Here is a 13,158-nt window from a genome sequence, read left to right as displayed (position 1 = left end):
GTAAGGTTTCTCCACTCTGCAGATCTATTGAGCACCTTTATGAATTCCCCACTAAATCTCAGGTCAGCCCTCTTGCTTTGTGGAAGGAGAGCTATGGAAAAATTGCTTTTTATGGCTCTGGATGGTTAATGAGTGTTCAGACAAAGCATGAAGAGTTATTCACCTCTGACAGCTGAGTCACCACTTGGCTAGAAACAACCCAGGGAAAAAAAACCATAACAAGGTTTCTCTGTTGGGCTCAAGGTTGACAGCAGCAGTGGGGAGTGATTCATCTGAAAAGGATGTGGGCTATGCTCACAGGCCAAGCTTGATTTGCTCACAGACCAAGCTGTCATGAGAATGCCAAGCTCACCCTCGTGGTGCCAAGACCACCTTGGCTTTGCCATGGGAAGAATCCTTGCTGGGAAGGTGGTGGGCTCTCCATAGCTGGGGGCTCTTATGGGGAGATTTGATGAGCATCTTTCAAGGATGGAGAAGCACAATCCTGGATGAGATAGATGTTCTTGGAGGTTTTGTTTCCAGCCTTGGGATTTTTCTGTGCTGCCACTGCTGGGAGGGATAAACAGAGAGCAGGAAGGGAGAACTGAGCTGGTTCCCAGCTGGGAGGGGAAAGAGAAGTGCGGTGAGTGCTCTCCTGTCCCGGACAGTGTTTCAGAGTCAGCTCTGAGCCTGCCATGTGCCAACAAGCATTCATGAGCATGCAGGGGCTCCCCTGCAATCCTTGCTGGACCTCAGTGCCATCCTGTTACAGGAGCCCCCTCCAGCCAGGTCTCACAAGCTCTCAGAGGTCTAAAACACACCCAAGATAGCTCAGCTACCTTTGGAGGCATAAAAATGAGCAGGATGGCTTCTGCTGCAGTGTTGGAAACAAAAAGGTTTAATAAAATGCAAAATAACAAACAGAGAAAAACCAAGCCAGGTGCCGGAGGTTCTTGCTCCTGGTAAAACAGCTCACAAAAGCGATTGGTTTCTTTGTTCTCTTCTTTTTCTAGTCAATTGCCCAGACAGGACTTTTTGGCTCCTGTCCAATTAGCTATCCTTAAGTTTGAGGTGAAATCCCCCAGGTCTATGAGATGTCTTTTCACCTAATTGAAGAGAGAAACTTCTGGGCTCCTTTCCTTTTTGAGGGGACAAAGGAGAGCTCTGTCACTCCATCAACAGGGGACACATTCCTGTAGCATCCCCATTTCCAGCAGGCAATTTCCAGCCCTTCAGCCCCCTCAGACTGGCTCCTGGCCACATTTCCCACAGAGAGAAGCCACTCTGGTGCTGCTCATCACTGAAATCATGAAGCCACTGCCCCAGCTGTGCTGGAGGGGAAGGCAAACACCCGCTCAGCATCACCCAGCTGATGGCTCAAGGTGCCCCATCTTCCTCCAGCACCACCAGCTCCCTCCTCACCCTCCTCAAGCCAGCCCCCAGCAGAGTGAGCTGACAGGCGCTGAGGAGCAGTGCAGGAGGCAGGGCTGGATGAGGTTTGCAGATCCTCCCCAAGTTTTGGCTGTCCATTCCCACCGACAGGAGCCACTTTCCATCCTGTGGAGGAGCAGCTGGGGCGGGTTTGCTGCAGGGAGCAGCCCTGTCCCCGTGGCCAAGGCACTCCCAGGGGTTCAGCAGATGCAGTGAGCAGAGCTGCAGGTTCCACAGGTCTGGCTGTGACACAGGGAAGGGTGGCAGGGCTGCTGTCACCCCCTGGGTCATCCCTCTTCCCATCCAGGGCTGACCTTCACCTCCTCTGGGATCTCCTTTTGTTGCTTTTCCCCCCTCCTCTCTTGCAAAATGTATGGGTCTCTGTGGCAAAAAATAAAGCCAGAATAGGTGTCAGCCTTAGTTAATAATGCCTTGCTTTCTTTATAAACAAATTTAATGAGCTCCACTGTACTGCGGGGGGGTCTGAAGGATCACATTGCAGGGGAGAGCCTGCACTCACCCAAACCTCCCTGAAGATTTCTCATCCTCAGTCATTTGCCAGTGGTTTCCATTTGCCAGGCAGAAGATTTTGGTGGGGAGTGAAAAGTTGCAGGGTTTTTCTACTCTTTAAATATTTATGTAATCAAACCAGGAAACGTGCAAAAATTAAACTGGGGCTCTGATTTACTTCTATGATTTAATTTTCTTTAGAAAAAGCTTATAAATAAATAGTGGGCTGTAATTGCTCTCATAATTCACTGTGTCTACAATAAACACCATGTAGACTACCATTTATTTGGTGTGGATTTATTTCAACATTCCAGCTGTTATTTTGACTTCTTGCTCACTCATGCACTGACAGAGCCAGAAAATCCTCACATGCAGGTCAGATTTCCCAATAAATAATCATTTCTCAATAAATAATTAAGAGGCTCAGAGCTCACATAATACTGGTAGTAGAATTGTAATTTGTCTTTAATCACCAACAGGAGGGGGAAAAAAGCTTTCTTAAATAGAAAAGATTGCTTGAAGATCTTAGTTTTTAAAAGGCAGCATGAGGTGGTGATGGATACACAACTGGTAATTCTGGAACCATGGGGAGATCTGAAATTATCCCTCTCTGTGATCTGTTTATGGCTTTAGTTCTTTGGAGAGATTATTCTCCAGGTAATAATTAAGGTCAAGGTAGGGCCAGACTTGCAGGCTGGGCTGGGAGTTGAGCTCAGGTCTGTTTGCTCTGCTCTGTTTGGAGATGAGGACAGAGACTTCAGGGCCTCTTGTTTGGGGGTTGCCATGGTTTGGATTTCTTCTATTGAACTTTCAAATTCTACTCATTTACCAGTTTTTTCTGTATTTGCAATGGGCTTCCTTTGCAGTGGCTCCAATAAATACCTTGCAGAGGGCACCCATCACTCAGTGTTCCTTCCCCTGCCCTTGGAACATTCCTGATGGGTTTGGTAACACTCCATGTACCTTTGCTGCATTTCTTATTAGCTTTTGCTCATTCCTCTTGGTGTCCTCAAGCCTGGGGTCGATCAGATATGAGATCCTCTCTTCTGTTAATGCAGCACTTGGGGAATCTTGACAGGCAGCTGCTTATTGCCATAGAAACCAGGTTTTCTTGCTGTGATATTTTAGCTGTTGCAGCTTTTTAGTGAAATAAGTGGAGTAGAGAAGTGCTGGAGGAAGGAGCAGAGCTTGTCCTTGGAGCTGTGGGAATGTGGAATGTTTTGCCTCACTGTCACCAGTAACATCTTTTTATATACTGTTTATACTTTTATATTTGTAATTATTTTTTTTTTTATACTGGGGGTGTATTCATATTCCTTGTGGCCTGTGTCTTTCAGAGAACTGACACTGATTCAGTGTTCTGTAGGAAGTTAGAGAAGACAAATGCCTCCCATTAGAGAAATCAGCTGACAGAAGGAATAGTGCAACCCACCACAGACATCTGGCAGTGGAGGAAGTTATTTTCCCCTGGACAGAAACAGGGCAGGTAGCTTCTCTGTATTTATAGCCAGAGAAATCTTTTAAAAAGATTAAGTGCAACTGCAGGTTAATCACTGATAAGGTTGCAACGAAAGTAAAAGCAAATAAGCAGGTTTGGGGATTAGACTCAGGTCCAGAAAGAAATTGCAGGATAAATGGAAAGCCCAGTTAAATGGTGTTTAATTAGGAAGCTTGGAATAAAATTAAGCACTTCAACCTTGAAACCTGCAGACCTTAGCCAGCAGGACACACTCCTAGTTTGGGAACAGTCTGTAACCTACTTTTTCTGTCTATATATATATATTTTGCCTTTGTGTAGCTCTGCTTTGAGTGACACTTGCATATAAATCTGTCTGAATCCCTTTTGCCTTCCCCTAAAATGGAGCTAATAAAGTCTGCTTTTCTCTGCTCTGAGCACACGGCTCCTTTTAAGTGCAGTCATGGTCCCACTGGAGTGAGCACCCTGAAAAAACACCAGAGCACCTTTGGAAAGGGGTTCACAACCAATGGATGCCCATGGCAGCTCCTGTTAGCAGCAGCTGAGGCTCAATGACCTTTCTCTTTCTCATTCTTTCCTCATTTACCTGTTCTGGTTTTGGGATGAAACTTGCCCACTTTGGTTCATGCCCTCGGGTGAATGTCCAAGGGGGATCTGTGCAGTATCAGGGTTTGATCACCTGAAGAATTGAAACCTAGAAACCTTTGTTCTTCCATGCGGTTTTCCCTGCTTTTACAAATCCCTTGATGCACGAGAAGAGCTGGAAGTGGAACAATTAAAGTCTCAAAACAGTTTTCTTGGATAAACTGGAAGAAATTTGAGAAGAAATGTAAACAGCTGGGGAAGTGAGATAAATGAGGTGGTGGGGATGCCAGGGAGCACCCCTGCAGCTCTGGGCTGTGACATCCTGGGGACAAACAGCGTGGCCCAGATGGCTTCACAGGGTTTGCAGATGCTCATTTTGCAAACTGAGCTCAGCAGGACCATCCCTGCTCCCTCCCCAGCTTTATTTGCCAGAAATGATGGGTAGGGCTGGCTCTGCCTCCTGCGCTGGGATTGATTCTGGGGCTGGGGGAGCATCCTGGAGCCCCCAGGGATGCTCTGGATGTGTCCCAGGTGAGCATCTCATGGATGGTCCGACCTTGCCCCGTGGTGAGCATCCCATGAGCTGCCCCTCGATGCCTCAGCAATGAGCAGAGGAATGAAGACAGCCAGAGCAGTCACTCATTGTGGATCAGAGGCTCTTTTGTGCTGCAGAAATGCCAAAATCACGTGCAAATCCCTCCGCTGCTGCCATGGTTACTAGCCACCGGCAGAGCCGCGGGCAGCGAGAGGGGCTGTGGCACTGACAGGGTTTCTGGTCCTCCCTTTATAGGGGAAACCAAATAAAACCTGCATTTTACCCCAAAAAAGAGGGAACAAGGCACTGACAGGGCTTCTGCTCCTCCCTTTAGAGGGGAAATCCCATAAAACCTGCATTCTGTCCCAAAAAGGAGGGGAGGTGGCATGGCAGGGCTTCTGCTCCTCCTTTTATATAGGAAATCCCATAAAAGCTGCATTCTGTCCCAAAAAGGAGGGGAGGTGGCATTGACAGGGCTTCTGCTGCTCCTTTTATAGGGGAAACCCCATAAAACCTGCATTTTACCCCAAAAAGGAGTGGGGGTGGCATTAACAGGGCTTCTGCTCCTCCTTTTACAGGGGACACCCTATAAACCTGCATTCTGACCCCAAAAGGAGGGGAGGCGGCTGCAGGGAGCCCTCTCCACACCTGGCCTGGCGATGCTCAGAGCCTGCTGCCGATGGAGGCCCTGCCCTGCCGCTGGGCTTTACACTCTGGGATTTCTGAATTCCTCACTAACAGCCCGGGATATTACTAAAAAATTGAGGAATTGGCGCTGCGGCTTGGGTGGGCAGGGATCAGCTGTGCCCCATTTCCTGTTTTTCTGGCGTTAGGAACAGCTTGACCTCTTGGCACCCTTGCTTTTTGCACTAATGCTCTTCTCATTAAAGGGCTTTCCTGAACACTAATTAGGGCGGTTTTCCTTTTGTAAATTAGCCTGATACGATCTGTGAGTCTTGGCAGACGCCCTCGGAGCTGGAACCCAGCGCTTTGCGTTTGATCGCTGTTTATTTTGCAAATCTCCCCAGTTTCAATGTTCTGAGCTGCCTTCTAGAAAGTGCTGGCAGGTGGAGATTAATGGGAGGGAAATGGGGCTCTCCAGCTGGCCTGTCTTGAGAAACAGGAGATTTTTTGGTGCTACAGGGGCCTTCCAGTTGCTGTGGGTTAATGGGGTGCTGTGGGCACACAGAACTTCCTTCCCATCCCATCTTGGCATCCTTGTGCAATGGAGGAGGAGGGCTGCAAGGAGAGGCATTGCCTGAACCAACCTCTTAACAGGCAACAGGAAAAAGAAAATCAAATTAACACATTGATTTTCTGCAGTTAAAGCACTTCTTGTGACCACAGGAAACGCTCAGACCCCAAAGCAGCCCCAAAGCCATCTAAAGCTGGATGTCTGTGGGCAGAGGGGAGCCCACCTGTCTGACACTGCCCCCAGACTGTGGTGTCAGCAATTTGCTGGGACCAATGGAGCTCGGGAGGGGATGGGCTTTAATCAGCTCTCATTTTCCTGATGCACTGGCAGATGAGAGCAGAGGGCACAGAGCTCTCCCTGTCCCTGGCCACGGATGGGACAGAGCCACGGGAGATGGGCTGAGAAATTCAGTGAGGAGGGCAAGGCTGGGTGCAGAACCATCCTCTGCCTCAGCTTGCTGGGGAGGCTGGAGCATCCCTGGGAGTGCCACCACCCTGTGTGACCAGCGCTGGGACCCTCCTGGCACCATTAGGGACCATCTCACCACAGCATTCACTGGTCCATAATCAGGGAGGAACTGCAGAGGGGCTCACTCAGGGACCCCTGGGGCTGGCACAGAGTCAGCAAAGCCCCTGATGAAAAGACAACGATTTTCCAGTGCTGGTGTGGCCGCCCTGTGGCACCGGGTGGGGACAGCACGGGGAAGGATCCCACCCCAGGCAGCATCAGCCAGCCCAGCTCGCTCCTGGTGCTGAGAGGGGCTTCCCACTGACCATACCTGAGCTCAACGCCCTTCCCAGGCTGTGCTGGGCCATGCACACCCTGTGGGTGCTGGCAGGGCTGTCAGTGCAGGGCTGGAGCAGCAGGAGGAGCAGGATGCAGGCTGTGGAGAGCATCCCTGCCCACGGCGAGGAGCGTGAGCGCTGCAGACCCAGGGGCACCATGAGGACACTCACCTGTGCAGGAGGATGCTTCCAGAAAAGGTGCCCAGCACCAGGGCTGGCCTGGATGGCTCCACAGGTGAGAGCAGTGGTGGGGCTGGGGGCAAGCAGGGCATTGTCTGTGTCAGAATCAAAGCTGGGGATGAAAACCAGCTCAGTGCCTTTGGGTTGGAGTTGTTCTCATTGGATGTTTGCACACTGGCTCGGTGTTTATTTTGCTGTTGCTCCCTGGGGGGTTAATTCAGCTGCACATTTTGTCTGGTGGGCTAAAGGTGAAGAAAAGTGAATAGAGATGGCTGAGCCTCAGAGCGCCCTGGTCCCACCTCAGCTGGGACACTGAGTGCCCTGGCCATGCCTTGCTCCCACCTTGTGTTCCATTTCCTTCTCCATCTCACCCTCATTGTTTCACCTGACGCCTCTCTTGGATCCACAAGCAGAAGTGGGAGCCCAGGCAGGTTCACCTGGAGTTCCCAGCAGGCTGGCAGCTATTCCACCTCAGCCTGCACAAACCCTGCCAGCTTTTCCCTAACGTCTCCTTGTTTTTCCAGTTGGGAGGGATTGCTGAAGGGATCCCCTGGCAGAGGAGACCCGGGTTCACCCTTCACATCCCGTTCACCTCTGAGGCACATGCATGAAAATCTGACTGTGGGTCTGCTCCTCTCCATGAGGAGGAAATTAAATCAGCTCAGGCAGCAGAGCGAAGCGTGTGGCTCTTTAATATTCATTGGGCGTAGATGTAAAACTTTTCTGTTCTAAAATAGCCTTGCACAGCACTGTGCTGCTCCTTCTTCCCTCAACCACAGCAGGAGGCTGGAATTCAGTGTTTCCTTTGCTTGTCTTCCCCCAGTTTCGCCTGGCCCAGCCAGGAAGCAGAAGACCCTTGCTGGGTGTAAAGCCTGCTTTGAGGACAGATCCCAGCACTGTGGGTGCAGTTTGTAATTCTGCAGTCTGCTGGGAAAGAATCTTTGAAGCACCAACACAGGAACAAGAAATTTTGCCTTTGTTTTGTAACAGGATGAATGGCTGTGGTAGTTATGCATTTATTTTTGTGTTAACAAGAAAACATAGTTTTTCCTGTAAAATTTTGGCAGGTGGGTTCATGGATCTCTTTGGTGACTCACTCTTAACTGAGTGCAGTTTTCTTCACCATCTCAATTGCACCTTAGAATTAAAAAAAAAAAATCTGGTCCCAGTTAGGTCCATAATAATTAAATTACCATGGAATATCCTACAGTAAGTTAAACTGGAAAGACCTCAGCCTTTTTCCTGGGTGAGTGGGAAGCTGTGATAGCTTGGGGTGGGTTGGAATGCTGCAGCTCAGTGTAGATAAAAGCGGGGAAGAGATCACCCAGCAGTGAGAGGAGGCAGTGGGAGCATTCCCCTGGAAATGGGGACTGGATGGAAATGGATTCAGTGCAGTACAGCAGACCCCTGGGCAGGGCAGGGCCCGGGCTGCGGTGCAGGATCTCTGCTGGTGTCCCACTGCTGCCGTGGGACGGTGGATAGTGGATATCCATCACCCCCAGCGGGTGTGGGTGACCCAGGGAGGATCCTGCTTCCATCCCCTGGTGCCAGAGCTGCAGAGCAGGGTCAGTCCAGCATCCCAGGGCACAGCCCCGAGCCCTGCTGAGCATCCCTGGGCACACGCAGGTGACACGGAGCCAGCCCAGGAGCCGAGGGGCAGCGTGCCGGGATGGGCTCTCAGTGGGATGTTGGATATCGAGCAGGCAAAGCCGGTTAGCAGCAAAGCTGTTTAATTCCGCCGTGAATATCCCCCCTCGTTTGCATATCCGTCCCTTTGTTGGGCGCAGCTCTGGCGATGCAGCCGGGATGCAGCTGAGCCCGTCGCTCATCGCGTTATTCTCCTTTGCATGGCTGCATTTGCTTTATGGCCACGGGGATGTTTCCCTATTCCCTGCAGAGGCTCTCAGTGATTTACCTCTGCCTTAATCAGCGGGATGTTATTAGTGAGCCCTGCATTCCTCCAGCCCCTGCCCCAGCGTAGCACAGCCATTTACCACAGCCCCAAAACTCTGTTCCCTAAATTATTCAGAATTACTGTGTTTGCTTCGTTCCTTCTCCAAAGACAAGCACTCTTTGGAGGGCACTAAAAATAAATGGCTTTGCTGAGAACTGAATCTATTTCTTAAAGAGATGGCTCCCCTCCTTTCTGGCTGTGCAGAGGGAAGCCTGCCTTTACACACCTTGTCACCAGTGTCACCCAGCCAGGAGAACAGGCTCAGTGTCACTGTGGGGGCTTGGCTTCACGGAGAAAATGAGCACCAGAAGAAGTAAAATTCTTAAAAGGTTCCAATTGGCCACCTGCAGCTTCTGTCTTCAGACATTTCTTTAGTTAGAAAGAATTGCAGAAAGCACCCAAGGTCCTGAGTGAGGGTCCCAAGGATGCCCTGTAAGCACTGTCTGGGGGATGCTGAGGGGCTCCTTCCAGACCAGGAGGACCAGGATCTCCTCCTGGCTTTCAGCCATCTTCTACAACCAGAATTTTTATTTTCTGGTTAAAATAACCTGGATGTAATTCACTTGTTGTCAAGCTGTCCCCTCTCTGGGTCTGCTCCAGCCAGCAGGGGCATCCCCCAGCCAGCAGAGAGGGTTTAGCCTCAGCAAGGACACCTCGTGCTTATTCTTAGCCTTGTTTCTAAGAAGTGCTTTATAAGCAGGAGCCTGTGTTGATTAATGCCATGAAACATTAATGACTTAGGAGGTGAGCTGCAGTCCTCCCACAGAGCAGCTCCCAAACCCAGCAGCCAGAGAGGCACGGGATGGGCCCAGCACTGTTCTGCTTAGGTAAGGCACAGGCATTAAAGCCAAACCCAAGCTGTTCCTGAAGCCAGCTGAAAAATATGACAAAGATAAAAGGTAGGTGAAAGGGAGAAGGAGGCTGAGGTTTGGTTAGATGGTGTGCACTGAAGTCCGAGATAAGAAATTTGGAAGGGTGGAAGAGTCACCCTCCCAAAGGCTGCCACATCCCACCTGGCACTGCCCTGGCTGCCGGCACAGCAGAGGCTTTGTCTGCCTGAATGCAGCAGGTTGAAAAAGGTGTTGCTTTTGCCATTTGCTTGTTGCAGAGGAGATTTGCATGGGGGACAGGGGCAGAGCTGAGCCAGGCATGCAGCACTCCCAGCTGGAGCAGCCAGATCCTCGGCTGTGCACAGGCCGTGGGCTGCCCTGGGCTGCCCAAAGCCAGCCCAGCTGGCTCGAGGGGCTTGGCCACGGTGCTGAGCTGCAGAGACACCACCACCAGCCGAGGCAGCATCCCAGAGTGCTGGATTTTGGCAGCGATCCTTGGAACACCCCTGCCCAGCTCCTGCTCTCCACCCAGTTCCACGCAACCCTATCGCAAGGATCAGAGCCTCAGGGGTGAATTAATGCAACTAGGGAGCTTTAAAATGAGTATTAAATTTCTCAGGAGCATGCTAAGACTTAATTAAAACTCCTGTCATTGTGTGAAATGGCAATGTAGGAATGTAGGAATGTAGGAATGCAGGGGGCTCGTTCCTGCTTTGCAAAGCATTTCATGTCGGCTTGGCAAAGCTGAGAAATCCCCTCACCTCCTCGAGGAGGAGCAAAATTAGAATAATGAGCTGGTTTATAATTAATTGTGCTCTGGGGACACGTTCTCACGCTGTCTGATGCTTCTGCTGGGAATTTTTTACAGGGAGCATCCCAACAGACAATAGGTTTCAGGTATCAGGTGTGCTCCCGCCTGCATTCCTAGACCAGGTTATCAGGTTGCTCCAAGGGAGAGTAGGAGGAGTTCCATTTTTTTCTGGCATTCGGGGGGATTTTTTTAGCTGTCTTACAGATGTAAGTTAAATATTTGCTCAGGGCAGAACAAACACCCAATACAAAGGGCCCCACTCGGTGATGTGTTTCGATCGCTGGAGCTTCCCTCCATGCAAGGAAAAGGCAAATTAACCTGCCTGGCTTCACCACGCCACGGCAGCGATGCTTTTCAGCTACAGGGGGCTAAAAGCAGAGCTAAACCCGAGCCAAGCTCACTGTCCCCGGGCAGGGCAGTGCTGTCCATGCAGGGCAGATGTTTTAGCCCTGGTGGTCACGGATGTTTCAGCCCTGCTGGTCACGGATGTTTCAGCCCCCATGGTCACGGATGTTTTAGCCCTGCTGGTCACGGATGTTTCAGCCCTCCCTTTACCTGCTGGCTGCTGGCAGGAGGTGCTGCTGTTGGCCAGCCCCGCTCCTCGGTGCCGTTCTGTGCTGCCTGCAAAGCGGCATTTCTAAAAATACCTCCGGCGAGGCGATGTCGTCAGCCGGTGCTCGCTCAGGTCACGGAGACGTGACAGCCAAGGGAAGGAGGATGGGAGAGCATCGCTGGGGACCAGGCTGAGCTCATCCCAGCCAGCGTGGGTGAATCCCTGCAGACAGAGGGGCATGAGCAGGGTACCTGCTGCCCGCAGCCCCCCAGAATGTCCAGCAGACAGTGAGCATCCCCTGGGATCCACAGGGCTGCCTTGAGACAAACAGGGCAGAAAAAGGGAGCTGGTGCCTGGCCAGAGTGTGCAGGCAGAGTATCCCCACTGCTGGATGCCTGGAGAGGCTGAACCTGGTGTGCTGGGCCTGCCACACTGTCCTTGCCAAAACCAGCCCAGCAGCTGGGAGGGGTGGGTTTTGTAGAGCTCACAGGTGACTGTTTGAATAGGGCTCTTGGCACAGAACCCTTCCTGCAGCTCAGCTTTTGCTCCATGCTTATTCATTGAGTTATTCTTCTAAGCTGGGGAATTCATGCATGTGCCTGCTTAATGTAGACTTACTTAATGTAATTGATACAACTTATGTGCTTTGCATAATTGCAATACCATTAAAAAACCTGAAGCATTCAAAAGCCAGGAAATTACTTCCCAGTTAAAGTAAATTACATAAACATTTATTTTACTCTTTACAGCTCATAAATGAAGTCAGCCATGATATGGCTTTACAGTTGCTATCGGAAAGGGGAAAGTAACTTTCTGTGTGTCAATATTATCCCCAGCCAGCCTCAGGAGCTGCACAGATAATGGGGCACTCATGCAAATCACTGCTTAGGGCCTCTGTGGGTAAATGTATGTAGATATGGCTGTGTGTCTATAGGCACACACACCTCTATCCATCCATGCCAGGATCCATGCTGGGAACGCCAATAAGCCTCTGATGAAGAGGGGGAGGCTGGGAGGTTTTCACTGGCTGCAGGGGAATGGCAAATGCAGTGCAGAGCTGGAGGCAGCTGCCAGGCCAGCATGGCATTGGCTCTCAGGGGTGAATTTCTGTGCCAGGGCCACGGGGACACAGAGGTGACCCTTCCCAGCCCCTCTCTCTGGGGTGAGTGCCCAGAGCAGCCTGTACCCCCCACAGCAGTGGCTCCCTGTCACCCTCACTCACCACGTGGCTGCCTGGTGACAGGGAGTGGAGCTGTGTCTCCTGGGGGATCTCTGAGGGTGTCCAAGAGGGACAGGCCAGGATGAAAGGACAAGGCTGAATCCTGCTCTACACCAGTGGCTCTCTATCACCCCCCCCATCATGTGGCTGGCTGGTGACAGGGAGTGGAGCTGTGTCTCTGGGGGATCTCTGAGGATGTCCAAGAGGGACAGGCCAGGATGAAAGGACAAGGTTAAATCCTGCTCCAAGCCTGGCCAGGAGTGAGCAAAAGGCTGGGACTGAGTGTGGGGAGATCAGAGGTGGAGAACACGTGTTCTGAGGGGAGCACAGCACAGGGCTGGCATCAAACCCTCCTTTCCCAAGGGACAGCACTCCTACATCCCCAAACCACGTGGGACACAGGTCAGGCTGCCATCAGGTGTGCGGATGTGAGCCATGGGCACAGGGCACTCATGCCTCCACCAAGGATGCCAAGTTCAGCTCTGGTATGGGGAATATCCTGTGCTGCCAGTTCATCACCCTCAACGAGTCATGAGTGACTCGTGTCACCCAAACCAGCCATTACTGCGAGGGCTGCGTGTGCAATACAGGGAGGCAGATACAAATCACACCCTAAAAATGCATATATATTATATTTAAAGCAGGATTTTCTGTTGCCTTTCCAACACCCAGGCTTTTGTAGAGGTCTTGGCACACGAGGCTGTTTTCTCCATGCCTTTGGGTTAGAAAAGGGCTGTTTTTCATGTGATATCGTGTCCCTGGGCCTGATGAGCCTGGGGTGCCAGCTGCCAGCAGAGTGTGAGGAGGGCACAGTTTGGGTAGGCAGGTCCTTGGTGTGTAGGACATCAGCACCACTGTCCCCAGGGTCCCCGTGATGAGTGATGCCAGGAGGGGTGCACAGGAGGGATGCAGTTACACTGGGACTCCCTGGAGAGCACCGGGCTTGGGGTGGGAACGGCAGAGACACACGGGGAGCACCCGGGACACACCGGGAGCACCTGGGACACACGGGGAGCACCCGGGACACACGGGGAGCACCCCAGCGCCATAGCCAGGGAGGGTCAGGGCGGCACGGCGGGGGCGGCACGGCGGGGGCGGCCCGCCCTGGGAGGGG

This window comes from Ammospiza nelsoni, chromosome 13, assembly GCF_027579445.1.
Source record: "Ammospiza nelsoni isolate bAmmNel1 chromosome 13, bAmmNel1.pri, whole genome shotgun sequence".
Classification (NCBI taxonomy): Eukaryota; Metazoa; Chordata; class Aves; order Passeriformes; family Passerellidae; genus Ammospiza; species Ammospiza nelsoni.
The sequence above is the reverse complement of the archived record's forward strand: the minus strand, read 5'-3'. Positions refer to the sequence as shown.